At 36.5% G+C, this 13,693-nt stretch overlaps 1 long non-coding RNA gene across 12 annotated transcripts in view; it reads left to right on the top strand.

Moving 5' to 3' along the window:
• LOC308195592 overlaps positions 1 to 13,693 on the top strand; it is a 266,452-nt gene that overhangs the window by 120,194 nt on the left and 132,565 nt on the right. The window lies entirely within an intron of this gene.

The following is a 13,693-nucleotide window of genomic DNA, read 5'->3' as shown; positions in this document are numbered from 1 at the left end:
TACCATCTGTATATTTGGGTCAAATTTGATAAATAGCAGATATTCTGACTTTGAGACCGGAAGGAGATGGGTTGATAAGGACTTTCTCTAAGTGTTTCCCTCAGTATTTAAGACCAGATCATTTACGTGCATAGGAACGGACATTAGCTTTCAATACAACAGATAAATTTATACTGCATCAATTAATCAATGGTAACTATGCACATACATACTCTGACCACTGGTGTCACTGTCTCTGTGGTTGAGTCACTTCACATTTTCTGTGGTAGTAGAATACTGTACACAGACTGTTACTGTCAAGTGGTTGGTGTGCTACGTGTTGACATCCTGGCTTTCCCTAGGGCCTCAAGTCCACTGTATGTTTGGAACCTGCACCCGTACTGATACTAGGTTAAAAGTAGTTGAGAGTTGATCTGACTTGAGCTGGGGTACAGCTGTCAGCAGCTGTAGGACCATCAGCAACATGCTGTCAAAGGTTTGCTTACAGTTTTAACTTACTAATGGACCAAACAAATTGTGTCCCTGTTAAAATGAGAGAGGGTTTTGCTATTCACTTAAAAGGATCAAGATTTGGTGCTGTGCAAATTTTATCCAATAACTCTGGAGCTTTGTTTGTGGTGGGGCTTAGTAGAGGAAGAGTGAGTGAGGCCTTTGGCATAACAAAAATGTAGTAGCTATATAAATATCAGAGGAAAAATTACTGTGAGTACTTGTCTTTACTCTTCCTGTTCTCTAAAGAGACTGATTCCTTCAAGTCACCACCATACAGACACATGCACCCAATACAACCTTCATTGTTATCTTCCGAAGTTGAATCTTTACGTAAGTGACTGCTCTTGTACAGTTCTTGGTAGAATTTCAGTTGATTTCATCGAAGTGATTTCTTTCTTTTTCTTACAAAGAGATTGATAGTTAAATCAATTGAATTGATCTCTTTGTCATAGGGCTGGAAGGTACAGATTGGACAATGTAACAATAAACAACATACTGTATTTCAAGCAAATAGTTCTAGTATGTGACATAATGTCATAGTTTCTAAAGTTTGTGCAAGCAGCTGAAACAGTAGATATGTTCATATGCATACATATTCTTAGTTTCAGTCTGGTGCTTTGTACATGAAAAACTTTCTCTTTTACCACCATGGTTATTTGGCAGATTATGTATGTTGAGAATGAAAACACCGTTAAACAGAGTGTTTTCTTTTCCCTTTACAAGTGCTTACAGCATGAAAGATACTGTAACTAACAGGTGAAGTCAGTGCTTGGCAAGATGCAATATAAAGCAAATCCTGACCTATCTCTAGATCCACACATCTTTAGTACTTTTATGAAACTGCAGCATCATCACATTGCGTGCACCTTCAGAGAATTAAAAGACAGAAATAGCTCCTCAGTTACACTTTGGCTGAATCTTTCACAATGCATTTATAAACTGTAGGGGAATAAGGTGTCTCTATCTTCTGTTGTCTGTATAAAAGCTGGTAGAAATGTCCTGCATTATTAGCCACTCTAGTATTGCATTTTATGCTGGAATTTTTTCACCTGAGAGAAGGAGAATGATACAAGGCAGGATTTTATTTTCAATTTGTCTGTCTTAACGGTCAATTTGACAGTGGGAGAAAAATTTCACGTACTCTCTGGTATCAGCTTCAAAGATTTATGGTGAAATAGTGTTTTTAATGCAGCTAGAGTCCTGTGCATTATGTTCATGCATCGCATTAAGGGGTGTAGCCAATTAACCATTACGGGTCCGGTCGGATTCAGGGTACTGAGCTATCACAATCACAGATTCACCAATAATGCATTAACCGATATGGGTCTGGTCAGATTCAGAGCACTGAACTACCACGGTCATGGATTCACCAATAACATATAACCGTCCTTACTCTAGTCACGTTCAATGAGAACTATCACGGCTAGGAACAATGCACAATTTATTACAGCAACAGGTACACAGGTTTTTTGGATTGCCGGCGATAGTTACTGTCTGCAAAAGCAAGCTAGCATGCATGAAATACACAGGTGCACAGCCTGGAAATTAACGCGTTAAAAGGCACAAAGACTCTATAGAGATTTCTAGGTTTCTGCGGAGACACACAGTATAACCAAGTGTTCAAATCTCACCCAAAAGCGTCCCAATGGGGGGGGAAGAGAGGCTCAGCCTGTCGACTGATCCCAGGAGTCAGGAGGTCCTCGGGATGGTGTATTCCCTCGTGATGGTATCCCCCTGACGGTGGTATCTTTCCTAACATCCCCTCTCTCTTAGACCAATTTATATTATTTTCTATCTTTTAGGTGGAGCTTGAGTGACTCTAGTCAAGCATATCTTAGTTATGATTGGTGAAAAGTTTTCCTGTCTCCGTTTAATGGAATAGGCTCCAAGAAATTCAGAGTGCATGCTCAGTGAGGGGTGGTCGCACCTTGGAGGTGGGTAGCTTTTGGGATGGAGATGTGTTTTGGTATTGTAATGATATTATAATGAGCAAAAGTACACTAGAGTACAGTATTTGTCAAAATATGACAGATCGTTGGCTCAGGGTAGCAAAAAGTGCGGCTTATCGGTCTCGGTGTACACAAGAATAATTGAGTCCCCACCTAGTCACAGAGCCTAGCCGTGGTGTCTCCACTCCACTCTATGCTTTGTACTGTTGCGTAGAATCAGCACACCAGGTTCCCCCAGTGCGATAGCATCTAAGGTTGGAAGCCTAGGGAACGCTCAGGTAATGCAGCTACGCCCTACCCTGAAAGTCTCTTCAGTGCTGTACGTTTTCTTTAAAATGTGAATATCAGTTTTATTTTCCTAGTCACTTTAGGCAATTACACCACATAATGTTATATTTGTTTAACTCCTTGATGTGAACTGTGATTAGGACCTGACTTTTCTGTAAATCAAAATGCTGTTTTGTTGCTCAAGGTGTAAAATATCACTCATCCTGGATATATGTCCTCTGTGGCATTTGTGTAGGCATCTATACTTAAGACACCCTTTACAGTTGAATAGAAAGAGCTTATGATTATAATTTAGAGTTGCATTCTGTTGCTGATGAGGACAAAGCTCTGGAAAATTGCCATCTCATCATTACTGCCTTCCACGTGCAGAAAGGCCATGGCCAAGCATGCACAGCTGCACGTTGCTTTTCTTTTGTTGTACTTTGCAGCAGCATTCCATGGTTCTTGGCTGCCATTCTTGAAGCAGATCAATTTCATATTAAATTTCTTATTAAACATAGCTCTCAGACTGCAAGTGAGGAGAAAACTCTGCTGTTCCAGGATGTTCACAAGGCATATGCCAAATTGATTTCGGAACAGCATGCATAGATATAAAAGCAAACATATTTTTACTTTTCCCTTTTTGCTTCAAAATACTTTGTGCAATCTATTTTAGAAGGGTGAAAAGTCTTTGAACTTGAAGACTTTTTTGGGGAGAAAATGTTCTTGTAAGAAGGAATAAAAGTAAACATCCAATGGGATTTCTCAGTGTAAATGGTTTTAATTCAAATCTTGAAATATTCTGTCTTGGTCCGAAGGAGAATTATGACACTTATGTAAACGAAGTAGCACAGAAGTAATGATAATGTTCCCTGGCTAACAATAAGGCTTCAATGGTGTTTTGTGCATGCTTGCTTAATTATATTTTTTGTAGCCTGCCGTTTCACTCAAGTTGCTAGTGCTATTTGGCATTCTTAACTGAGTATTAGAAGACTTCAGCAGTAAAACTACTTTCAGTCTCATGAAGTCAAAAAGAGTTTATCCTGAATGTTTAAAGGAACTTCTTTTCAGAAAAAGTTGTTTTCAGAACTGAGTTCTGCTTTTCAGTTCTGTCATTTTAGCTTCAGAGTCATCTGAAATCACAGCCATTATTGATTTGGTTTTTTAGACATTCTTTGTAGTTACAAATGCCTAGATTTTCTAAATCTATTAATTGTTGGAAGCATTCCTTAGTTTATTCCTGACTTCTAGGAAATATGCTGAACAGTTTTTAAGCAATGTGTGACAAAGGCTTAAGATGAAAAATACTGATATGTACCTAATTTTTTGGTCTTACCATAATAGTTGCTACATTCAGTGTGTACTAGTAGAAGCATATGCAATCCTGCAAGTCACTGTGCTCAATATACAACTTTATACGTTTAAGTAGATCTGTTTGCTAGGATGGGAGCATTTGATTTATGTAAAAGTCTTTGCAGGACTTGATTCAGTCCTCAGTGAAGTATTTGCCATGTGGTTCTCATTGAAATTAGTGGATATATACTCTCAACATAGATTTAAAAAAAAACGGGGAGGAGACTAAATTTCTTGGGACACCAAGAGATATAATGGTCTGCATTTTAAAAATTTTCCCTGAATCTGCGCTGTAGAAGAAATGATATTCTTTCTACTCCAACAAGGAGTATACATGCATAGAATTACAGTGAGGAGGCTGCAAAAGCCTCAGTTGCATCTAGAACATTGAGGGCCAGGAGAAGCATGTGAAATACTGGATTCAGTAGGACTGGTTCTAAATGTGAACATTCACTGAACCAACCTTAGGTCTCTTAATTTTTCTCATCTCTCTAGTTGCGAAATTAATAGTTTATGCTGCTTAGTGCTGCAATACAGTGAGTCATATTTCCCATATTTCATTCAACTTGACCTGAATTAAATGATGCTGAATTTAACTGCATCAAAAATTACAATACACATGCCATAATCAAATCTGGATATAATTAAACTAGCTCAATTTTTTATATTCTCAATGAAGCAACAGTATTACTCTCCATGTGTGATTTTTGTTATGCACAAATGTTCATGCATTTCTAGGTGGATTAGATGAATGCCAAAGTCATTACAAAGATTAAGCTAAAAACAAGCTTGAATCCCACTTCCGTACACTGTGGTACTGAGGAAGCGTTTGTATAGGATAGAAAAGATGAAGATTAGAATAAGTAGGATTAGAAAAAAAAATCTTCCAACTGATTTGATGAAGTAAAATGATGTTCTAATGGGAAAACTAATATACAATTGACAGACTCGAGCAACAGAAATTTATCAGTAGAACACTCACTTAGGAGGAGGAAAGCATTAGTCATAGTTTGGACAGTCATTTGCCATAATCAAGGGTATGCATTGAGATGGAGCATTATACAGAGCTGGCACATTTGGTGCCATCTCATGTAGTTAAAATGTGTGGCTACACCAAACTCCTAAACTTAGTCTGTAAAGAATGCCACTTATAAATTTTAATATAATGAGAAGCAGCAAGAAGTGTTTATATTTCTTAAGAACCTAAGGAAAGACTGTATTTTGGTTGGGCTGGTCTTGTTTTTACACTTGTCTGAATCAAAAGGAAATTGTAAATACTGAATAGGGGCAGTATGTTTGTGTGCCTTGACAGCACATGTATTTTTGGTCTTCAAAGGATTCTGTAATCTAGCCTATGCCCCTTGGGCTAAAGGGAGAACTTCAGTGATCATATCCTTTACAGAGGGGCTGAAAGAGGAGAGTTAGGTGATTCATTCAATATTTTAGATATTTTAATGCAGCCTTAATGCCAGGCTCAGGCTCTGTGTTGGCAGAATCTGTCAGACGCTGTTTTCTGAAAGATAAACAAAATGGTAGTAAAAGATAGTAAAATTGCCTGTGTTGTATAGTCTTAGCTTCTATGTATCTAGAAAAGACATCTAGAAATCATATATCATATTTCTGTACTCTAGTGCAGGATCAGCTATTCTTACAGAATTTGTGACAGAAATCTGTGTGGTCTGCTCTGTAAAAGTCTGTGGCTATGGAGAATCACAACCTTGCTGGGTAGTCTCATCTTATACCCCTCTATTCTTTCAATTAGCTTCTATTCTTACTAAGTTTTTTGTTTAGCCTTATTTGAAATACCATCCCCTGGCCCCCACCCTGCAATTCCCCTTTTGATACACATTTTTTCCATTCTTTACTGCCTAAGGAGAACATGCAGATTTTTAAATTTCTTTTTGCTGAATTTGAAGAGTCAAGTCTTGTGTTCCCTTGTCCTTTCCTGTCTAGACTGTAGAAAGCCCAATGCATTGAGTCTTTCAATGTGTCATCATTGTAGGCCTCTTAGAATTCCAGTGCTCCCATGCTCCCATCCATTTCTTTACTTTTTTTTTTCTTAATGTCTGGTTCTCCAAATGGGAGACCTTATTGTGAACATCTGGCTGGATTTAGCTGGCTGAGTTTAGTGTTCCAAAAAAAGATCAGCTTAAAATTACATTTAGTGGGGTATATTCCATAGCTGGGGCAATGATTAATGAAGAAAATGTGTCTGAAATGGCAATATTCCTTATTGGATTCTTTTCCATGCATTAAACTATCTTGTTGCTTCTTGTTTCGAAATTCTTATTTTTAAAAAGCGAAGTTTTGGGGGATATTTAAATATTTAAATTTTTAACAAACACTTTTATTTCTGTGCCAATCAATGTAATACTTTAAATTTTTAGAACTCTTTGTTCTTTGCGTTAAAATAAATTTTCTTTCTGGTCCTTGTGAATCTCTCATACTCTTGTTCCCAAATAGATGGAAGCATTCTTTTTTGTTTGTTTGTTACTGTATACATTTCCACAACCAGAGTATTTGATATTAAAAATTGATTCCGTAGATCTTCCCAGTGCTTCACAGCTAATATACCTCTATTAAGCTTTCATACTTGTTTCATAAAATATTCTTGCTGGAATATATTTGCTTTTTCCCAGGTTTGAGCTTAACAAGTAAATTTCTGAGGTTACCTGAGGGAAAAAATGCAAATGTGCTGAAGTGTTTGACAAATATCATACATCAAAGCAGGTACCCTCCCCCCCTCCAAATCCTAAAAAAGGCTTGAAGATTGATATCACTGCAAAAAAATAGCACTTCTGTAAAGTTACTGTTCCATATAGTTCTGACAATATGCAGAAACAATGAAAATGAGAGAGAATGTTTGAATGTCTGGTGTCTTCATTAGCTTTTCGTAAAATGTGAAAGCATTTTCTGCCATCTCATTATTCAGGGTATACATGTACTCTATATTGGTGGCAGTGCTATAACAAAGTGAAGAGCTCTTTATTAATATTTACATGGGCAAAAATCACAGTAGAATCTACAAGCCATGTTATCTGGAACAAGAACAAACAGTTGTGCCAAGAATTACTTCAGCCTGTTGCTTCCATGGGTCTGTCTGCGTTGCACGTTGAAGAATGTTCAAAGGATGTGTTTTCCAACAGCCAGCTACACTCCAGCTCTTTACTCTTTTCTTACAACAGAACAGTGAGAAAGAAATAAAGTGACCCTCCCATTCAGAGCCCAGCAGATGGGTATTTTTTCTTTTGACTTCGTCTTTAACTGTTTCAAAAAAAAGCCAAGCATTCTGTGCTAATGCTTTCACCTCTGAATACTTTGCTACTTCCAAGGAAAACTTTTATGAACTGGAGTTCATGAAAAACAAACTTCAAGTGGAAGGGAGAGATGTTTCTGTTTGTGATGAATAGCATTTCAGAAATTGTACATTTTCGGAAGGTGGGAATTATGTTTTCTTCACTCCTTGATTTTTAATCTTTGTTTCAGTCACTCTGGAGTTAAAGGAAAATTGGAAATGTTGACAGGCTGGAACAAGGTGGATGTGAAATGTGTCTCCTTGTTTGTATTATTTTACTCTTCATTTTCCTTTGATTCTTCAGTAGATACTTATGGAGGTGTCAAATATTTCTGAATTTATGTGAATGACAGAACTAACAAAAGAGATACAGAGTAGATACTTGAGGAATTCCTTCTCCGCTTCACTGTGAAACAGTCTTGTTTATCTTGATTAGTAGCACATTGAGTTCTAATATCAAAGACGGGCTAAGTTATGAAGAAGTAATTATTCTTACTTTATGTATTATATCATCAAGGTGACTTAATGTGATTTAAAGCAAAAAAAATCATATAAAACAGTAATTATTCACTTTAAATTATCAGACACTTAATCATGTTATGCCTGCTCTTGGATTTCTTTTCATAGTTGTTAATCCAATAAAATAGAGGTACATCTGGACATATGTACTTATACAGTTGTTTATCCCTTTTATTCATTTCCAAGAGTCAGGTCTCTATTGATCAGCAGAAAGAATAGACTTAATAGTAAATTATGTCCACCAGAGGCTTAATAAAATATATTTTCTTTGTTAACCCACAGCTCTAGATAATTGAAAGTTGTCTTTCATACATAGAAGCATGTATGTGTCTTTCAGAGAATAAAGCAACACTGCAGTTTTTAAAGGTAGTACGTACTTAGGCCTTCTTCAGAAATGGATGATATGAGTCACCTTCTGCCGAGGTCTTTTAGATGAGGAAGAGATATTTGTAATATTTAATTTAATATTACCAGAGACACTGTAGAAATAGAGTCTAAAGGTTCTAATGGGAAGGAGTATGTTTATTGGATTTACTAGCATGGACAGAAGCATTCCATTGCTCCATTTAAAATCCTCATGCGTGCTTAAATAAGCCAGATAACCATGCATTTTCACATCATTGTGGTTTAACCTGGCAGGCATCACGCAGCAGTTCCCTTGATCCCGCCCCCCCAGTGCGATGATGGGAGAGAATCAGAAGAAAAAAGGGTAAAAAAAAAACCACAAACTTGTGGGTTGAGATAAAGACAGTTTAAAAGGATAGAAGCTGAAGGGAAAATAATAATAATGATGTTAATATACAAAATATGTGATGAACAACGCAATTGCTCACCACCCACTGACTGATGCCCAGCCAGACCTCGAGCAGCAGCACCTCCCAGCCAACCCCCTCCTTCCCACTGTATCCTTCAGCACAGTGCCATATGGTTTGAGACATCCCTCTGGCCAGCTGGGGTCAGCTGTCCTGGCTCTGTCCCCTCCTGGCTCCTTGTGCACCCCCAGCCTCCTCGCGGGCAGGGCAGCACCAGAAGCTGAAATGGCCTTGGCTCTCTGCGAGCTCTGCTCTGCAGCAGCTGAAACACCGGTGCATTATTCTCATCCTGAATCCAAAACACAACACCATACCAGCTACTGGGAAGAAAGTAAACTCAGTTCCAGTCAGAACCAGGACACACATCTATTTTGACTTCATTTAAATTTCCATGGCCGTTGTGTAAGTATCATATTAAATGTTCGTGGCATGCTATTGGCTCCTTAGTTACACAGTTTTTTACATGCTATATCAGCTGAACGTATTGGCTGGTTTGATTCAAAACTTAAGAACTTCTTGGTTCAAGATATTTCATATTCAAGTTATTTATATATTTAAAAGATTAAATATTATAGGAGTATAGTTTAGAACAATGGTCCTGAAGAGAGAAAAATGGTTCTCTTTAAAGCAGCCCATGTCAAGAGCTGCACATGCCAGTTGGCTCAGAAGACCAAAGAGAGGCTGCAAGAGTGAATTTCTTTAACCCTTTAAGTGATATAATTAATAATATTTTTTTAGCTAGATGTCTCAGACCTCTGTCCATGTTAGGGGCCTGTATAGTTGAGTGCTAGACATACATAAGAAAGCGTTTCCACGCTTGAGTATATGCAATCTAAATGTGACTAGACAGAGCAGATAAAAGAAACCAACAGATGGAAGTGTGGGAAGAGGACAAGTAACAGAAATAGCTGCATATTTTAACATAAACAAATAGGATTCACTTTTCATCACATATCTTTATCAATGACTACTGTAGTACTGCATGTTCAATGTAGGTTATTAGTTAGCATCTCTTCAGCTACTAAACCAAAGTTCATGTGACATTTCTCACTGAATAGCATCTTTTAGTTTTATATTTTGAAATATTGCTCTGTCCCCAGTGCCAACACAAGTTGCTGACTTTCCAATATAAAAGGTAATGATTGTGAACATTTTTAACATTAGCTTTTGATTTACTTGAAAATGTCAGCTTGCATTCAGGAAGGTAAACTGACTGTGTCTATTTCCAGCTGAATTTGCAGTTCTGCTTTCAGTGTAATAAGATACTGTCACAAGATGCTGGATTCTTGACAAAGTTAAGGGTATCTTCAAAAAAAAAATAATCTGAACTAATGACAATAGTTATTGAATGTGTTCTTAGTATCTAAATGATGAAAGAGCTGTAAATCATATTGTCTGATAAATAGGAACTCTTTAGAATGACAGATATTTCAGTGTTGTGTCAGTGTATTGTAACAACATGAAATAAAACAACTTATGAAGAAATTGCATCCAAGAAATTCTAGAGATACAGAATACTGTTCTGATGGAAGAGAAAGTGGATAGGCACACTGTTTGATAAACATACCATGCTTATATATAGGAGCTAGTTTTCACTTGCCTGTAGCCTTATTATTCTTTCTGAGTATTTAACTAGCCACAGTAGTGTCAGAGAAAACTGGCATTAGACTTGCTCTAGAAGTTTTCTTATTTTTGCTTAGAGAGGGAGCTCTGCCTTCCTAAGCAGGAGCATCCAGCTAAACGTCCAAATTATAGGTGTGAAAAGACTGGTCAAATGAATCCCTCACTTCAATTCAGTTTATGAGTTCAGCTGAAGGAAGTTCTAGATGTTCTTTCATTTTAACTATTAAAGATTAATGAAGCAAAAAGTGTAAAATCCTTAGATATTCTATGATTGCTTTACATCCTCTATCTGAAGAAAAAAAAAGTCCAAGCAGGTATTTCAGAGTTTAGTCTTTTATGCTTTTCTCTCAAACCATGAAGAATATAAACTCATGCAGGAAGCTGATATTCTTGTTTACAAGCTCTTAATTTCAAGAGCAGCTTGTGTGTTTCGTTGTTTGGTTTTACAGTTTTTGCAAGAGGCACATGGCCGTTTCAGAAGTAGCCACAGCATAAGTGAGTAGAACTGGTCTTTTGGTCAGTTGCCCAGACTGTTTTAAAAATGTTATCTTTAAGATTTTATCTTCTTCTAAGTCTACCAACTAGTCTGGACATTTCTCTCATCAAATCTGAGGAATAATGAGTTGATCAGAGGATGCCTTTTAAGTTATAGTTAATGTGTTGTCAGTTAACACTAGCATCAGATGAATCATGTAATTTAACCGCACTATAAAGGACACAATATATGTAGGAAGTACAGCTCTTAAAATTTATAGGCTGAAATAATTTTGCATGAAAAGTGGCTTTGTATTACTTGATTTTGTTGTTCTAATAACTAGTTTGTAAAGGCTTGCAAGCAGGAAAAATGAGAAGATGGATCTGTTCTTTACAAATTCTTTTTACAGATCTTAAATTCAAAATCCAACAGATCTGGCTATTATAAATGTACAAATAAAAATAATTCTTCATGGGTGATAAAATAAAAATTAAAAGTAGTACTCTAATCATAGTAGTTGGTTAGTTGTGCCAAAGTTAATTACAAGAGAGTCCAGGGCAGACATGAATCTCATTTTTATGAAAAAGATAGGAATGTTTCAACAGAAAGAAAATGGAAGTGTTGGGTTAATAAAAATCTAGTGGCACAAAAATGAGGAATAAGAAAGTGAAGTGTTTTTGGTTTTCTTTAATCTGTTAAATTTGTCTCTGTTAATATTCAGCCCATTTTCATTTAGTGTGACCTTTCTAAGTTTTTCATCCTCATCTTTTGAGCTAGTATTTTTTAATTATGCTCACAAATAGTATTTTTTTTCAGACTAGATGCTGCATTAAAAATAGCTTGCATCAGAGGCTAGTTATTCTTCCTAAACCTTTGCATAAAGCTATGGGTGCAAGTGGACATGAAAGAAAGCTGTCTCTTTCAGTTTTTTCCTTTTTAGAAACTCCGTCTTAATGGGTCAGACTCTGTTTGGCTGGCAGCACTGTGTTGTACATTCTCTTATGTATAGATTTTGGAATAATAGGTTAAAAAAAAACAGTAAAAAAAATAGGTGAACTTTTAAATATATTGGATGCTCAGATGTTTGTTGAGATTTCTGTTTATAAAGAATTGAAGGTTTTCAGAAGCATTATGATATGTGAAAAGTTCATCAAGGAGATATGAGCTAGATACACACTGACTAAATCGGCTTAAAAGAGCAAACAAAGAGAAGGGTCTATTTAAAATAGTTGTCAAAAGAGGAAGGGAAAGGAAGAATGGGTAGTGTACAATACAGTGATTAAAGTAACATCACGACTTCTAAGCACATCTTTGTAGCAATGTGATACATGCTGTTCTTCTTCTGGCTCTCTGATATTTTTGAACTGTTGGGACTGAAATTTACAAATTAACAAAGCAACATCTCATCCTTTCAGAACAGGAGTCATGACATTGGATGTAAGGAAGAAATTCTGTACTCAGAGGGTGGTGAGACACTGGAACAGGTTGCCCAGAGAAGCTGTGGATGCCCCATCCCTGGAAGTGCTCAAGGCCGGGTTGGATGGGGCTTTGAGCAACATGCTCTGGTGGGAGGTGTCCCTACCCGTGGTGGTGGTGGTGGGTGAAATTAGATGATCTTTAAGGTCCCTTCCAACCCAAACCATTCTATGATTCTATGACATGAAGAATATGTTTTCATTATGTTTCTTGAAGTTTTCTATTTCCGTTGAAATGCACATAGAATACTCTAGTTGTCTTGTTCTTTAATCTAAGGAGGTGTATGGTATTACAATGGCATTAATAAATTAAAAAAAAAGTAATAAAACACCTAATATCCTCTTTAATGTCTGTTGGATCGGTAACTTAACAGCAAGACTATAATCATGATATATTAAAAGAAAGGTATGCAGTTAGGCACATAGAGTGCTTTTTTCTAACCGCTTCGCTTACCCTCCTTGTTCTTTCCTCTGATACTGATTTATTTTGATCAGCGTGCCATTAAAACTCCTACCTCAACTATCTTATTAAATGCCTAATTTTAGGTAGCAGGCTGTATAAAAGGTTACAAAGCAGATTCCCAAGTTCTTTTGAATGATATAGAATGAAATAGACTGTCTGTTTAGTCTTGAAAGTCTCGCCAAGTATGCAGCATATTTGTGTGCCTTAAGTGCCTCTTGAAGCATGTTCATAAATAAATACGACTTTTTGAAAATACAGCTTAGACTTTGGAGTCACAAATGTGCATTTGTGCAATTACAAGGTCACAAATCCTTTGTAAAACACCAAGTATATACTGTTTTTCATGCATACAGTATCAGGAGTACGCTGAAGGACAGAGAAAATATTTCATTTTTGGGGGTTTCTGTCTGTTGACATGGCTTCCAAAAACTGATATGCTGTTAACTAGGACCACATAAAAATGTAACAATTCAATTAGAAATATAGCCACATAAGTAAAAGCTAGGATGGAGAAGTAATGCCCCATTTCTGCTGTCATTTCTTCATACAGACATCTTTATGCATGTGCTAAGATTCACTGAGTTCATGCAGATTCTTTGCATATTAAATAGCAACAGTCTCAAGCTCAAGAAAACTTTTATTCAGGTGTTTAGAGAAAAATTGTGTGCATATCTTTGTTCCTTAAGTTAGAAAACTAAACATAAGACCAATTCTTTCTACTTCTGAATCAAGTCAAGCAGTGCAAACTTGAAGTTGAATGAATTTTCCATATAATTAGCTTTATCTATAAAAGAACAGTGTAACTTTTTTTTTTTTTTTTTTTTACTTAACAAGAAAATGTATCCAGTTAATACACAGGAATTACCATGTGGTTTCAAAATGAATAGAGATAACCTAATTTTACAGAAATCATGCTTTATTAGTTCTGTTTTGTGCAAGATGGCAAATGGTACTGCTAATTAAATGCCTC

Source organism: Anser brachyrhynchus, assembly GCF_964034855.1.
Source record: "Anser brachyrhynchus genome assembly, chromosome: 5".
In the NCBI taxonomy this organism is placed as follows: domain Eukaryota; kingdom Metazoa; phylum Chordata; class Aves; order Anseriformes; family Anatidae; genus Anser; species Anser brachyrhynchus.
This window is presented reverse-complemented; position numbering and strand designations above follow the sequence as displayed.